The following is a 16158-nucleotide window of genomic DNA, read 5'->3' as shown; positions in this document are numbered from 1 at the left end:
GCCCACACAGCAGGAGATTCCAAGGCGGATCCGCCTTCAAGTCGCCAAACCCGCGTGACTGTCACATTCGTTTTGGCGCCGCCCAGAGGATCAGCTCCGCCTCCGGGCGGCGCCGTAAATTCTACTGTCAATCAGCGGATCCTGAGCGGACCCATGTCGGATCCGCAGATGCGGACGCTAGGGGTGTGCGATACTGCAAATTTTGGTATCGATCCAATACCAAGTAAATACAGGGCAAGTATCGCCGATACTGATACCGATACCGATACTTTTTCATTTTTAATAACATGCATTTAAATGACCAATTACACTTTGAAAATTAACAATCACATGTTGATATGACTAAAATATTACATTCACCTTAAAGCTATGTGGATATTTGCATTGTTAGGCATTTTCCACCCATAGAAAAGAGTTATAAAGGGAAAAATTCGGTAAATTTAATGGGTCTGGCTTCCAGTCTAATCTGTTTCCAGCAATTTTTAAACTGTACAAAACAGCTCGTTTTGCTGCTTGCTTGGTATTGCAAACTGGTGTTTCTTACCATATTATTTTAATTAATTGTCTTAATTATAAACACACACTGTGGATAGCACAAACAATTTTACCATTTATTGCACTGTTATTTTTCTCATGATTTCCCTACCGTGCCTAATGAAGTGGAAGTCTCGCACATACAGTCTATGAAAAAAAACTTACTTCCAAGTTGAAAAAGGTGAATAAGTTTGGTGATGTTGCCACAGTAGCGAATTTCTACCGTTCCATCTCTCGCTGTAGCCAATAATATCCGCTTGCGCTTGGAGTCGCTGAGTCACGTGATGGCATAACAAAACACTAAAGCAGGGGAGGAGCAGTAATGTTTGCATACGAGACGTGAAAAGAGCGGTATATAAACACACAGACATGTCTATTCTTTGTTGAATGTATTAAGCAATATATTAAGTGTAGAGGAGAGGAAATTAACCTAAAGTATCGATCTAATCTCGCTAGTATCGATCCGATATCGATACCAACGTTGGTATCGATACTATCGATATTAAGATCGATTTGCCCACCCCTAGCGGACGCGCCTTTACTGTAACGGTTGAATCACAGTCCAACAAGAGACAAGACGAGACGAGACGAGAGTCATATCGCTGGAGACTTTCTTTGCTGGGACACGGTTGCGCTGAACCCTCTTGAGTAAGTTTATTGATGTATCGATATCATCATGTATATTAATGACTGTAGACGTTGTTTGATATTAGGACAACTTTAGCATGTTCACTCGTGGATAATGGTTTAGCGCTAGCTTCTAGCTAGCTGTGCATTGTTAAGTTTGCATTTTGGCAATTTTGGTCTCATGTGTAGTGTCTTATCTGCCATCCTCTTTATAATGAAAATTAAGCTTCGGCATTTTAATCACCGTTTGAGTCGGTTCAAACTAATGGGTTTTGGCGCCTGTTTGAACGTAAAAAAGTACGGGCTTAGCTTATGGGCTAATGTTAGCTACCGACTATTAATTAACGTTACCTTGAAACCATCCAGCAAATAGACGGTCCGTAGGGTGATTTAACGATCACCGCTCATTTTACACACAGTTTAACAAGAACACAAAACGCTGAGTGAATATTATAGCTACGTTTTTATGAAGGTAATGACGTCAAAAAGATTCGCATGTGCAGGGTAAGATTTGTGAAATACATACGATAGCAAGCGTAAATTAATTTTGCATGCGCAAGAAAAGATTTGTTAAAGTGTAAATCGCGTTTCAAGCGTAAAAAATAAAAAGTGTAATTCATGTATTGTGAAACTGCAACTTCATGCTAAGCAGTGGTAGGCCGTCAGGGGCAGCAGGGCCTTCTCTGCTGGCCCTATAAAAAATAAAATTGTGTGAAAAATGTTTTTATTGATTATTGAGGTATCATTTTCATTTGTGTAATGTCCACAAAATTGCCTATGATTAGTTTAGTAGAGGTTGAACTGGAATATCTTACATAAAAAAAAGTCTGAGGCATAGTGCTACAGATAGTGCTACCCTTTTGTTGAAAGACGTCACATCTGATTTGTTACGAGCATTAGTGACAGAATCATCAGCCAATCAAATTCTGACGTTCAGTGACAGCCCGCCCTCTGGGTCTAGTGACGTGCAACGGTCTGGGTCCAGGTCTCTCCATGCTACCCCAGCGTTAGACCGCCTTCAGGGATGTCCAAGGAAAGAAAGAAAATGACAGCTGCAGTCATCGGCGCCTACACCAGATGTTGTTGCCTAGCTACTAAAAACACCTTTTGCAGACAAAAGAGAATAACTGAGAAAGGAAGACCTAAACTGAATTCGCTAACAAGGGCCAGCAAAGGTTTTATGCGCCATTTCAAAGACTGCAACTATGAGTGCTATGAGCGGCTAACAGCTAGCACCGAGCACAAGTTATTTTGTTGACGTGTTTACTTTTTAATACGAGTAAAGGGACGGAATGACAGACCCATGGACTTTATTTACAAGTGACAGTTGAGTGCTTTGTTATTTGATGAGTATTGTATCATGCACATTGTTATGGAGGTGTACATGGTGCGTTGATAATACTGTATAGTGTGGTGTGTGTGTGTGGATGTGTGGATGTCCAGCGTTTGCACAGTTTTGCTGCTTTGGGCGCGTCGTTATTTTAGAGTGACGTGAATGTGCATAGTGACCCCTACTACTGAAATTGTTGATCAGCCGTTATTGTTGTTGAGAGCCTGTGTGCGGCATAATATGTGCATTATATGCATACGGCTGCGTTAACTGTAACAGAGATGTTGTGTACATGTAGTTTACAGCTGCTTACTGAAGGCCCTGACTGAAACCCCAGGGTACGCCACTGATGCTAAGGCAAAATAAATATGATCTGTATTCTTCTGACTTTCATTTTTCCGCGCTTACACTTTTGGCACTGTTGTTTCGCCCAAATACAGCCAAAAGTATTGCAAACCTGTGCCCAGTGTTTTGCAAGCGAAAACAACCGTATCAAGAACTGCAAATCAGATTGACCGCCTAAAACCAATATATGTGTGTGTAGAAAAAAATCGTTGCAACTGTCTAAATGACTTCTTGCGTGCATAGAGCAAAATGTTCCCCAAATAACCCGCTATGTATGTCTGCGTCTTTGAGCTTGAAGTTTTGGCACGATTCTCTCACTGATTTCAGATTTGCAAGCGCGTGTGGAAGGCGGGACCTTCTTTCAGCCAATCAAATGAGGCTCTCGCTGACTCTCGATTTACTCTTATCTGATTGGTTCAATAAACACTCCAGATGTGAGAACACATCTTTATCTTAATTTGACTCAGCGTCATTCTTATTGTGGGGATGGTATTTTTAATGCACAGATACACATAAAAAATAATAATAATAATATATATATATATATATATATATATATATATATATATATATATAATTAATCATTAATAATATAATAAAACAAAACAAGAATGATCCTTTATAAGCTGTGTTTTTTTTTTTTTTTAATATGTAAATAAAAATGTCTGCAGCTCTTAACCCCTATGGTCTATATTCATAAATCTGGTCTTATTTTAAACTAGACACTTAATTTTGTTACCCAAGAGTCATAATAACTCAAAGTAGTATAGGAACAGAGTAAAACAAAGTAAAATGTACATGTGACTCACGTTTTTTTTTTTTTTTGAAATTCACTTAGGGAAAAATTCATGAGACTTTAACTCTTTCACCGCCAGCGTTTTTAAAAAAAAAAGTTGCCAGCCACCGCCAGCATTTTTGATGATTTTCACCTAACTTTGACGGCCCTCAGAATATTTTCTGCTATGAATATAAGAACATATTATATATCAAAATAAAGAACCAAGTCTCTGCTTTTAAACAAAAAAAAAAACTGTTTTATTCTATCTTCATGTGTTCATGTTTTATGACCATTTGAATGCAGGTGGGTACCGTACCATCAAAAATACAACATTTTGGTCAAAAAACTGAGAAAAATGCATTTTTATCAAAGTAGTGCATTTTCATGCAAAATACATTCAGATGTCATATTCTTTCACCTGTAAATAATTATATGAATAATTTAAATTGCATTCAATAAACAGAACAAACACACACACACACACACACACAAACATATACATACATATGATTATACATACACACACAGGCTACATACATACATATGCATACATATACTGTACATGCAGACAGACAGATAGATAGAGCCCACACACACACACACACCCCTATTCAGTTCAAGTTAAAAACTCTAATAATATAGTTGACTACTGACTTCTGACTATGACTTCTATTACTCTGGATGAAAATTTGCTGTAAGTATTTCACAAAAGTTGGTATTTTTCCATACACTACACCCATGTTTTCAAAATATGAGATGACACATTATCCCTCAAAATACCTGGGGAAATGATATTTTATGCTGAATTTAACATGCATTGATACATGTCCTACTTTTCTCAATACCATGAACTGTATATAGTCCACTATATTATTAGCATTTTGCAATGATTTTTGTGAGATTATGAAACAACACCCCAACATATTCTGCCAAAAAAATTGCAATAGTACCCTACTTTACGGTTGAGCAAACTGTACACTTGTGCATGCTTTAGTCCATGTTATTCCTTTTTTGATGAGGAATAAATACCCTTTTCTTTCTTTCTACATTTAAGGATGCCTTTTCATCTAATTGAATTTCAAGCAAGCGAGGAGATTGCTGTTGTGCCAATTCATGGATGCCACCTTATTGGGACAAAAGACCTACCCTAACCCTACCCGATACTTTATGTTCAACTCTTTGATTATTTCCTTCATTTTTATTAAAAAATAAATGCTTTTCTGATGTGATGTGATTTGAAATTTAAAAAGGGAGAAAAAAAGTTCGCCAAAAGGCGCCCAGCCGGCACATGACCAACCTTCAACGTTGAAATATGGTTGAAATAATGACAGTTGTTGTTTCAATGTTGAAACTACGTTGAAATAATGTTTAATGCTAAATGGTTGAAAAAGGGTAATAAAAACACTTATAAATCAACTTTGATTTTTTTTTTTTTTTTCAAGATCTGTATGTTGAATCACTTAATGTATGTACAGAATAAATAGTTTCTGTTATTATTAAGATCGTTATTATTATTTTATTATCATTTTACATTTTTATCATGAAACCTTCTAGTATAATTATTATCAACAACAATAAAACTAAACACATTGCGCTTCCTTACCACGCTGAAACAATTCCTATTGGTTATTTAACTTATTTGCTTTGATCATGATTGGTTAATCTGGCTGTCATTCATGAAACTGGCCAATGAAACTGTGCGCGCCATTTTAAGTTTGAAAATATGACCGTTATCCTGACCGTCTTTCTGAGTGAGGTCGCTGTGAGTGAGAGAGCTGCTGCGCAATAAAACTGCTAGGTCGGTCCCGAATTATAATTATAATTATTGTATAAAAAACATTTACCATCAAGTTTCTAATTTTATGTACTGGTACTATTTATGTAAACGCTGCGTAACTTTCATGTGTTTGATGGATGCGCGCGTTGAACATTCGAGGCGCTTTTAAACTGGAGTGGAAGGAGTTTCCATGGAAACCGGCCGGCAACTCAGCTGACAAGTAGCAAAAAAAATCCGTCTTTCACTGTTGTTTTTACTGCTTTCAGGTACGTTTAGTCCCTAAAATTACACAAATAATACATAACTGTTCTTGACACTTTCTTACATGTAATTGACACGCTTCTGTTGAATATTTACTTTACAGAAATGGTTCAGTGTCATCGGAAAAAGTTCGTTAGCATCACAGAGGCTAACTAGAAGAGGTAAGCTAGCTATAGATTTGAGCTCTTATTTATGAAAGTTTCGGATTTTAATCACATATTATGTGTAGATGAGTGATTTTTATAGCTTTGTAAATGTTTTGCTGGCAATTTGTTAATGGATTAATTGAAATAAGCTAATTAATTTAACCTAAAAGTATGCACTGTACTGTTAATCAACTTAAAGTTACATGAACTAAAATGGGCTGAAGCTAACGTTATTTCAAACACATTTTTATCTTTCATTGTAGACAAATATTGATAAAAATTGTACTGTGATTTTAGGAGTGTCAGAAAAATCCCTCTAATGCTGCTGAGAGAGATATTGGAAACATAGGCGATCTGAGAAAGCATATTAAATAACTTCATATGCATTTTTCCCAATATATTTCACCTATATCATCATGCATCTTTAAAACCTAAAAATATAAATCTTCGTTTCTTATGATTTTTTTGTATGTTCTGTACATTATTCTCTCTCATTTCTGCATTTCACCCCTGCCGTAGTTTATTTCTAATAAACCTGACATTGTATACTATTGTTGGCTCTGTGACAGATTGTTTATGTTCCTATATTCTTCCATGCTGATGGCCGTGCAGCAGAGTTGGAGGGGACCTTTTGTCGAAGAACATCTCCAAGACACTATGAGCATCTGACTAGTAAGTAAAACCTCAAACATTCAAAAGTTTATCAGATATTAAAAAATATATCAAATAAATATAAAATATTTTTGGAGTCCTGTATGTCTTACAAGGCTGTCTCGTTTAACACTGCATGAGGACACTACAACCAGAGAGGTACAACATAATTCAAAATGAGACACAGATGATAATAAAAAAAGTGCTTTGAAATAGGGTTGTGCCGATAGACGATACTATCGTCTATCGACGATAGTCAGCCATATGGACGATAGCTAATAAAAATGACGATAATACGGCTTATTTTCTAGTTCTTGTTTTTTTATTATTATTAGGCAATTATTATTATCAAAGTACAATTCATTGGCCCTTGCATAGTTTCACACTGACATCGTCGGCGTAACCTTCACCCACCAGACCGACGTGCAGAGGAATATATAAAAAATCATACATAAATTTATCAGTGTTAATATACAAAATTATGTAATAATATAACATTTTTGTTATTGTGTAGTTATGTTATTTTTGTTGTTGTTTACACTTTATGCAACTAAAACAAAACGAAAATCATGCGGTTTTGCCGTTTTTTTAAACATGGCTAAAATAACAGCTGTACAAAAATGATGTCTCTTTATAACAAGCAGGCTTGACATAATTTGTGAATGAAGGAAATTTAGTTTTAAAGTCGCTTGTAATACGTTTTCAAAAGGAGTGATTCTCTTTAAAATCGTCATAAGCATTCCTTGCAAGCCGCAAATGTATGATGCGTATTCAGAATAAATGCACAATAATCAGTCGGCTATGAAAATGAAAAGCAGGTTTATTTCAAACTCCAACTTGTTTAACATATTTAACATAAAAGAGTGTTTATCTTGTCGCTAATAGCCAAACACGTTTCAATAAACAAAAAGCAAAAAAAAACAAATTAAATAACCAAGAACTAAAACAATGCAATCTTAGTTACATTGCTTACAGATTTAAAACAATATGACTGTTTACGATGCAAGAGTAATGCTTCTGTCTACAGATTTTTGCCAAAAACAAGCTGGTTAACTTTTTCTGGTTTGAGTAGGCTGCGAAGGGGAGTAATTATGTTGCCGGCTGCGCTAAACACACGCTCTGAAGGGGTGCTAGTCGCGGTAACACACAGGTATTTTTGCCAGGTTTGCCATTAAAGGAAAAGCGGCATCTATTTTCTTTCCACCAGTCCAGTGGCTTGTCATCACCATCAATTACTTCCTCTTGTAAGTAAGACGTGATTTCAACCTTCGAGCAAAGTCTGCAAACTGCCTGCGTGACATCAGTGGGGTCACCTTTTTCATCTGGTGTAAACCCGAAATATTGCCAAATATGCGATGTGGCATTTTTCTTTCCCACCAACTCCATCCTCCTTGTCAGAATGATAGACGGTCCTCATTTGCCATGTGTCATTCCGCGTGATAATTAATAATTACGTTAATATTTAAATAAAAGTGTAAATAAAATTAAAAAAATGTAGACTAATAAGTAAATAAATGATCTTATAAATAAGCAAACAAATACATAAATAAGCAAAAAATTTCCCCTCCCCCCGATACTATTGTGTATCGGCGATCTTACAGGCTGACGATAGGACGATATGACTATGGGCATTATCGCGCAACCCTACTTTGAAATTAAAATTCATAATGGTAAGACAGAACCAAGTACCGTGACTGTGCCTCACTTCAAAGTGAAACAGTCTGTAATGGTCATCTGCCATGCCAGATCGATGGTGAAGGTGGGAATTATAAGTTTGATTTTCTAGACTTTAAATGTACTAAAGTGTTTGTTCAAGTAGACTTTGTTGCTTGTGGAAACCTCACACAAGCCTGAAAGGTACTTAACTCTAGAACCGCCAGAGGTCGCTGTATACCTAAAAGCGCCAGCGGGTAAATTTTACCCACACACATGGCAACTGTTTTTATATGACTACATAACATATTATTTCACTGTATTATGCCACTGTCTTCACAAAGAAGTGTCTAGAGTCATGAAATGATTATGTCTAGTCGTCAGCTATGTTTTTACCCTGTTGTTTTATGTTCAAGACTTTTTAATGCAGCCTACACTAATCCATAATGGTCAGTAAGCTAAAAAAAAAAAAAAAAAGCCTACGAAAATTAGAAGGTAGTAAATATTTGGGTGGTGTAATATTATAATACAATGTCATTAATCAATATATTAGGATAACCCACGTTATTTAAATTACTAAAATAGCCAATAGACAATAATGAGCAATAATAATTGACCACACTGCATAGGAAGATGCTATGACAAATTCAAGCGCACAGCTTCACCTAGGCCCAATTATTAATTTGTTTAGTTATATCATTCATAATTTGAATAATAGAACACCGCCAATAAACTTCAGGTAATCAAAAAAAATGTTTTATTCATTACATCATAGATGTAATAGATTTTTTTAGATTTTTTTTCTTCAGGAAACAGCCAGACTAGAATAAATAGCAACACAGTAGCAGGCAATAAACGATATGGCAAGACAAAAATTACATAATAAAACCAAAGTTTGACCAATTATGAGTAACGTTAGGCTAAAACATCTAAATATGATGTTTGGATCACTGTCAGATGCTGAGCCGACCCAGGACGCATAACTTACCATCAGACTCTCCATCACTCATGGCATTTAGTGTTTCTAATAACCGACCTTCCATAAATCGCATTCTTTTAGTCATTTTGACATTATTTTTTAAACTGATAACCGCTAAATCGGTGAGTGAAAGGCATTGCCTAGAAATGTACGATGTTAAAACACAAGCGTCAAGAAAATGACAGCGTGAAAATACATGCATTATATAGCGGGTAAATTTGATCCGTGCGGCACTTATAGGTCTAAAAGCTCTGTTTTTTTTATCTGGTTTTATCTAAATAATTTTTAACAACATTGGATTGTAAATTACATAAATTTAGTAAAAGCCAATGACTGGAAGACTTGAATGTTTTGTTGAAAATCTGTTATGTACATTTGAAAAAAGCCACAGGTCAAATTTACCCCGTGGCGGTTCTAAATCTTATTTGCACTCTTGAAAACTGTTCACCAAAGACTAAATTTCAGTCCGGCAGAATTTTCTGCACACTTCACCACCAAGATCAATCGTTGTGAATGTAAAAGCTTCACATTACATTCATAACAATTATTGTTAATGTTTGACTTGTGTTTCAGGCTTTTTGTGAAGACAGAAAATCAAGAGATGTTGTGACAACCTGGACAGAATTCAGCTCCAGATCCACCCTCCACACCAGACTTCTCACTCACTCACTCACTCACTCACAAGGACTGCTGTCTACTAGCATATTGTGTTCTCTTCAGAGTTAGGTGCATGGAGAAATTAGCTCATTTTTAGGTATAATGAAAACTATATCATATATATATATATGAAGAGTTCAGATGCAAAAGCCTCTAAGTGCCATCTGAAATTTTCTTCTAAAATGAGCATTTTTCTCAAGCTCCTATATTTATGTTCAGTTATTTCATTTTAATTGCATAGAAAAGGACCTATATATTGCCATTAGAGTAAAATAACTGAACCTAAACATAGCAGCCTGATCAAAATGCTCATAGTCAACAGTCAATAAAGTGCTTTGTTGTTGAGTGAGAATTTTCTCAAGAAATTCTGTGAAAGTGTTACTATATACTGTATATTTAAATTCTAAGAAAATTATTTTTCCATTTTTAGAAAATGAAGCATCTCATCACTGCAGATTTATGGACATCTAATTGTTAGAATGTTTTTTTATTTTATTTTTTTATGCCGTCCGATTGATGTACAGCAAGTTCCCATTCAGTCGGTCACGTTCGACGTACGTCGGTCTGACCGACGAATAGGAATCTCGCTAGAGAGGCCAATCTACTTCGAGTGTAACTAAAACGAGCCAATGCATATTGGCATGCAATCATATGCAGCTGCTGCTCACCTCGCAGCGCGGGTATATAATGAGCAGCAGGTGCGTTGCATCTTTAGCTTTTCGCTTCGGAGCCGAACGGTTGTTCTCTGCTGGAAGTGTAGAAAGACAGTTTTTTTCTGAGCATAAGAGCTGAAAAGGCCGTTCTCATGGCTGGTAAACGGGGCGCTTAAACAGCGCGTAAAAGCCGTTTTTACGGCTGGTAAGAGAGCGTTAGAGAGAGAGAGAGAGCACACGACAGGTGGCACAAATCCCTGTCCGTGTTGCCGCGGCCGTTCCCCTGCGTGCTTCAGCACTGATAAAAACAGTAAAGTCCCTAAAAGAGCTTACACAAGTAGAGCTTGCGTCTTTTTTAAGATGACATTCTACTTGTGTGTTTCTGGGTGCGGTCGTTACCTGGCGCCGAGGGATGGTCACGAGCGTTGCATCGCGTGCCTGGGCTTAGCGCACGCTGAGGCAGCGTTTGTGGATGAGTCATGTACCCATTGTGGGAGGATGACCATCTCGGAGTTGCGGTCGAGACTCCAGTTCCTGCAAAGGGGCGGAGTCCCAGTGCCGCTGCCTCGTTCCAATCCTCCTCAGAGGGAACCAACCCCCTAGGAACCCTCACTCCTCCTGCACTCCGCAGCCAGTAGAGCTGCCGGGGGAGCACGGTGGGCCATCTCAAGGTGTGTACCATCCGTTTCCTTCAGCACTCCTCCCGATGACCAGATGTCGATAGCTGCATCGGAGGGTGAGTCAGACCTTTCTGGAGATGACGCGTCGGCGCAGTTGCCTCCTTCGGGTACGGTAGCTGTGCCCGATACAGATCCGGAAATGATGGCTATGCTTTCCCGGGCCGCCAACAGGGTCGGGCTCGTGTGGAATCCTCCACCGTGTCCCGAGCCCTCAAGGCTGGACGATTGGTTTCTCGGGGTGGCACGAGCTGGTTCTCAGCCACCCACCCCGGTTCCTTTCTTCCCGGAGGTGCATGAAGAGCTCACTGGTACATGGAAGGCACCTTTTACTGCCCGAAACCGTGCCGGTGGGCCTTCCTCCCTCACCACCCTTGATGGCGGGGTGGCTAAGGGTTACACGCGCATCCCCCCTGTGGAGCGGGCCGTTGCTATGCAACTGTGCCCTAACTCCACCTGGCGGGGGGAGCCGTCTCTCCCTTCCCGGGCCTGTAAACACTCGGACCTTACCGGGCCTGTGGGGAAGCCGCTTCCGCCTTACACGCTATGGCGTTGTTGCAGGTCCATCAGGCCAAGGTCCATCAGTGGGTCGAGGGTGGTCATGATCCGCAAGTTCTTCAGGAACTTCGTGCCGCGACGGACCTTGCGCTTCGGGCGACGAAGGTTACAGCGCGGTCAGTGGGTCGTGCGATGTCCACTTTGGTGGTCCAGGAACGCCATCTCGTACCCAAATTTTCAATAGAAGAGCAGTTTCCATCATCTCCGGGTCCGAAGAGGGCTCGGAGAGTAGTGGGAGGAGTAAAACCTCTCCACTCTCATCCACCTCTTCTGTCGCCATCGGACAGCAGCGCGCAGTTCGAGAAGGTCACCCAAGCCTCTCCTGCACCCCCTGTCCGACCGTGGAACCAGGTAAGTGTTGCGCAGCACACTCAGACCCTGCTACGGGCCGCCTCCCAAAGAGAGCCCCCCGAGCCGCGTCCCTGTGTTCCACCTCGCTGCCCCACTGCGGGTACGCCTACGGTCCCCTTGGTCCCGCTTGCGCGGTCTCTGCGAGCCTGGTTAGCGCTCCCCAGTCCGTCTCGTTGGCTCATTCGGACCATCAGGCTCGGCTATGCGATTCAGTTCGCCCGGCGTCCCCCCAAGTTCAGAGGTGTCCACTTAACTTCAGTGAAAGCGGTCGATGGCCATGTCTTGCGTGCGGAGATCGTAGTCCTACTGGCGAAGGACGCGATAGAGCTGGTCCCTCCAGCCGATATGGGGTCGGGGTTTTACAGCCCTTACTTCATTGTACCCAAGAAGAGCGGTGGGTTGCGACCGATCTTGGACCTGCGAGTTTTGAATCGGAGTCTTCACAAGCTACCGTTCAAAATGCTCACGCAGAAACGCATTTTCGAGTGCATCCGTCCCCGAAATTGGTTTGCAGCGATCGACCTGAAGGACGCGTACTTTCATGTCTCGATACTTCCTCGACACAGGCCGTTTCTGCGCTTTGCGTTCGAGGGTCGAGCATATCAGTACAAGGTCCTGCCCTTCGGGCTGGCCCTGTCTCCCCGCGTCTTCACGAAAGTCGTGGAGGGAGCCCTTGTTCCCATGAGAGAACAGGGTGTTCGCATCCTCAACTATCTCGACGACTGGCTCATTCTTGCTCAGTCTCGGGAGCGGTTGTGCGAACACAGGGATTTGGTGCTTGGTCACCTCAGCCAGTTGGGCCTTCAGGTCAACTGGGAAAAGAGCAAACTCGCCCCAGTGCAGAGGATCTCTTTTCTCAGTATGGAGTTGGATTCGGTCGAGCAGTCAGCACGCCTCACAGAGGAACGTGCTCAGTCAGTATTGAACTGCCTGAATGCATTCAGAGGCAGAACAGCGGTCCCACTGAAACTTTTTCAGAGGCTCCTGGGGCATATGGCAGCCGCAGCGGCAGTAACCCCGCTCGGTTTGCTTCATATGAGACCGCTTCAGCACTGGCTTCACGGCCGAGTCCCGAGATGGGCGTGGCAACGCGGCACGTACCGAGTGGCAATCACTCTGGAATGCCGCCAAGCCTTCAGCCCGTGGTCAGACCCCTTGTTTCTTCGGGCAGGAGTGCCCCTAGAGCAGGTGTCCCGGCATGCCGTGGTCTTCACGGATGCCTCTGCCACCGGCTGGGGTGCCATGTACAACGGGCATGCAGTGTCAGGGGTGTGGACGGGCCCCCAACTGCATTGGCATGTCAACTGCCTCGAGTTGCTAGCAGTACACCTTGCCCTGAGCCGCCTGAAGGGGCAGTTACGGGGCAAACATGTGCTGGTCCGGACGGACAACGCTGCGACCGTTGCGTACATCAACCATCAAGGAGGTCTGCGCTCCCGTCGCATGTCACAACTCGCCCGCCATCTCCTCCTCTGGAGTCAGAAGCATCTGAGGTCACTTCGCGCCATTCATGTCCCTGGTGTTCTCAACCGTGCGGCCGACGAGCTCTCACGGGCTGCGCTGCCAGGAGAGTGGCGACTCCACCCCCAGGTGGTCCAGCTGATTTGGGGAAAGTTCCGCGAAGCTCAGGTAGACCTGTTTGCCTCGCCAGAAACCTCTCACTGCCAGTTGTTTTATTCCCTGTCCGGGGGGACACTCGGTACAGATGCACTGGCCCAACCGGACCTGGTTCCCGGAACTCACGCTCCTCGCGACAGCCCCTCCCTGGCGAATTCCTCTGAGGAAGGATCTGCTTTCTCAGAGACGGGGCACCCTTTGGCACCTGCGTCCAGACCTCTGGAAACTCCATGTCTGTTCCCTGGACGGGACACGGAGGTTCTAGGTGACTTACCCCCTGAGGTACTTAACGCCATCGCTTCGGCACGTGCACCGTCTACGAGACGTGCTTACGCCTTGAAGGGGAACCTGTTCGTCGAATGGTGTGCTTCTCGCCGAGAAGACCCCCGAAGATGTTCGATCGGTGTCGTGCTTTCCTTCTTGCAGCAAGGGTTGGAGCGCAGGCTGTCTCCCTCTACCCTCAAAGTTCATGCTGCGGCTATTTCCGCATGCCACGACCCCATCGATGGTAAGTCTGTGGGTAAGCACGACCTGGTCATCAGGTTCCTTAGGGGGGCGAGACGGTTAAATCCTCCTCGACCTCCCTCCATACCCTCTTGGGACCTTGCTTTGGTGCTTCGAGCACTCCAGATTGCTCCCTTCGAGCCTTTGCAGTCAGCAGACTTAAAGATTCTGTCTATGAAGACTTTGTTGCTGGTTGCATTGGCCTCCATCAAGAGGGTAGGGGACCTGCAGGCATTTTCGGTCGACGAATCGTGCCTAGAGTTCGGGCGGGTGGCGACCACGTGGTACTGAGACCCGGCCTGGCTATGTGCCCAAGGTTCCTACCACTCCTTCAGGGATCAGGTAGTGAGCCTGCAAGCGCTGCCCCAGAGGAGGCAGACCCAGCCCTGGCTTTGCTCTGTCCAGTTCGTGCCTTGCGACTGTACATAGACAGAACTCGAAGCCTCAGGACCTCAGACCAGCTCTTTGTCTGTTACGGAGGCCAGCAGAAGGGAAAGGCGGTCTCCAAGCAGAGGATGGCCCACTGGATAGTGGACGCCATCGCCTTGGCTTACCAAGCACAAGGCGTGCCCTGCCCGCTTAGGTTGCATGCCCACTCTACGAGAGGCGTGGCATCCTCCTGGGCGCTGGCTCGTGGCGCCTCGCTGACAGATATTTGTAGAGCTGCGGGCTGGGCGACACCTAACACGTTCGCTAGGTTCTATAGCCTTCGTGTCGAGCCGGTCTCCTCCCGTGTTCTCACCTCAGGTCAGAGGCACGGAGGGGTCCCGGCTTAGTGTCGGCTTGCTGCGTTACATACGCTTATTGCTCCAGAGAGTCCCTACAAGGCAGACCCTGTTGAGTCCTCCGATCACCCTTCGGCAGCCAGACGTGGCGGAGCGTCCGGCGCCAGGCCTTTACTCCGCTGTATCCCTGAGAACTGGATTTAGGCTAGGGTCCATATGTGTGACCGTACGGGGATCCCATATGGGGTTTTCCACGGGTTGCTTCTAAACAAACCCGTGTCTTTCCCTCTGGGAGAACCCACCTCTCGTCAGGTTTGGAGTCACCCCAGTACTTCCATATGTGTTACAGCCCTACGGGGTTAGTCCATATGTACCTCTCCACATAACTCCTTCGGGGAAGGATGTGGCTTCCGCAGCGTTCCTTTCCAGTGAAAGGGTACGCTTTCCCAGTGTTATTCAAAAGTCTCACTGTATGGGTTTTGGGAACAGCAGTGATCGACACTCTGTGTTGGCCCTGTCCCACCGTCCTTAGGCAAGGGGGTACAGGTGGCTGGCTACAGAGCGCTGGAAGGGGGCAGCTCCTGTGGCGCTTTGGTAGGGATTCCTATTCGTCGGTCAGTCCGACGTACGTCGAACGTGACCGACTGAATGGGAACGTCTCGGTTACATAGGTAACCCTCGTTCCCTGAAGGAGGGAACGGAGATGTACGTCCCGTCGCCACAGTCGCTGGACCCCGCTGATGCTGCTGCCTTACCTGTTCGGCTCCTCAGCGAAAACCTAAAGATGCAACGCGCTTGCTGCTCATTATATACCCGCGCTGCGAGGTGAGCAGCAGCTGCATATGATTGCATGCCAATATGCATTGGCTCGTTTTAGTTACACTCGAAGTAGATTGGCCTCTCTAGCGAGATTCCTATTCGTCGGTCAGTCCGACGTACGTCTCCGTTCCCTCCTTCAGGGAACGAGGGTTACCTATGTAACCGAGACGTTTTATTAGTTAATGAAAAACAAAATATGCACCGAAAATCATAGTTTACATCTCAGTGTTGACGTTTAAGCTAAATTGCAATATTAACAATTTCCAAAGTGAATGCTTGCTTGGACATTTAACGACGATCGACCGTTGAAAGGTACGCCGGTGAAACAGGGTCACAATATCAACGTTGATCCATTTTGCAAAATCGAAAGGTAATTCACCGTTGATTCAACCATGGTACCTGACGTTGTTTCAACGGTGAATCAACGTTGAAATGCCGGCTGGGTGCAGATTTGAACCCCGGTCGATCGTGTCGAAAGAAGTGTAACGCAAATTTTACCATCTGCACCACTGAATC

The 16158-nt window shown here is 43.3% G+C and overlaps 1 protein-coding gene and 1 long non-coding RNA gene across 3 annotated transcripts in view; one reads left to right on the top strand and one right to left on the bottom strand.

The window, feature by feature from the left end:
* Positions 1 to 16158, bottom strand: part of LOC131544789 (Fc receptor-like protein 5) — a 275408-nt gene that overhangs the window by 162845 nt on the left and 96405 nt on the right.
* LOC131544857 (uncharacterized) lies at positions 5202 to 10163 on the top strand. 2 transcript variants are annotated; one of them, XR_009272245.1, is made up of 5 exons: positions 5202 to 5412; positions 5551 to 5657; positions 5756 to 5813; positions 6368 to 6470; positions 9655 to 10163. It is a non-coding gene; the product is annotated as an uncharacterized LOC131544857 (long non-coding RNA). The 2 variants fall into 2 exon arrangements; XR_009272244.1 differs by having other exon boundaries at positions 5202 to 5657.

This window comes from Onychostoma macrolepis, chromosome 07 (genome assembly GCF_012432095.1).
Source record: "Onychostoma macrolepis isolate SWU-2019 chromosome 07, ASM1243209v1, whole genome shotgun sequence".
In the NCBI taxonomy this organism is placed as follows: Eukaryota; Metazoa; Chordata; class Actinopteri; order Cypriniformes; family Cyprinidae; genus Onychostoma; species Onychostoma macrolepis.
The sequence above is the reverse complement of the archived record's forward strand: the minus strand, read 5'-3'. Positions and strand labels throughout refer to the sequence as shown.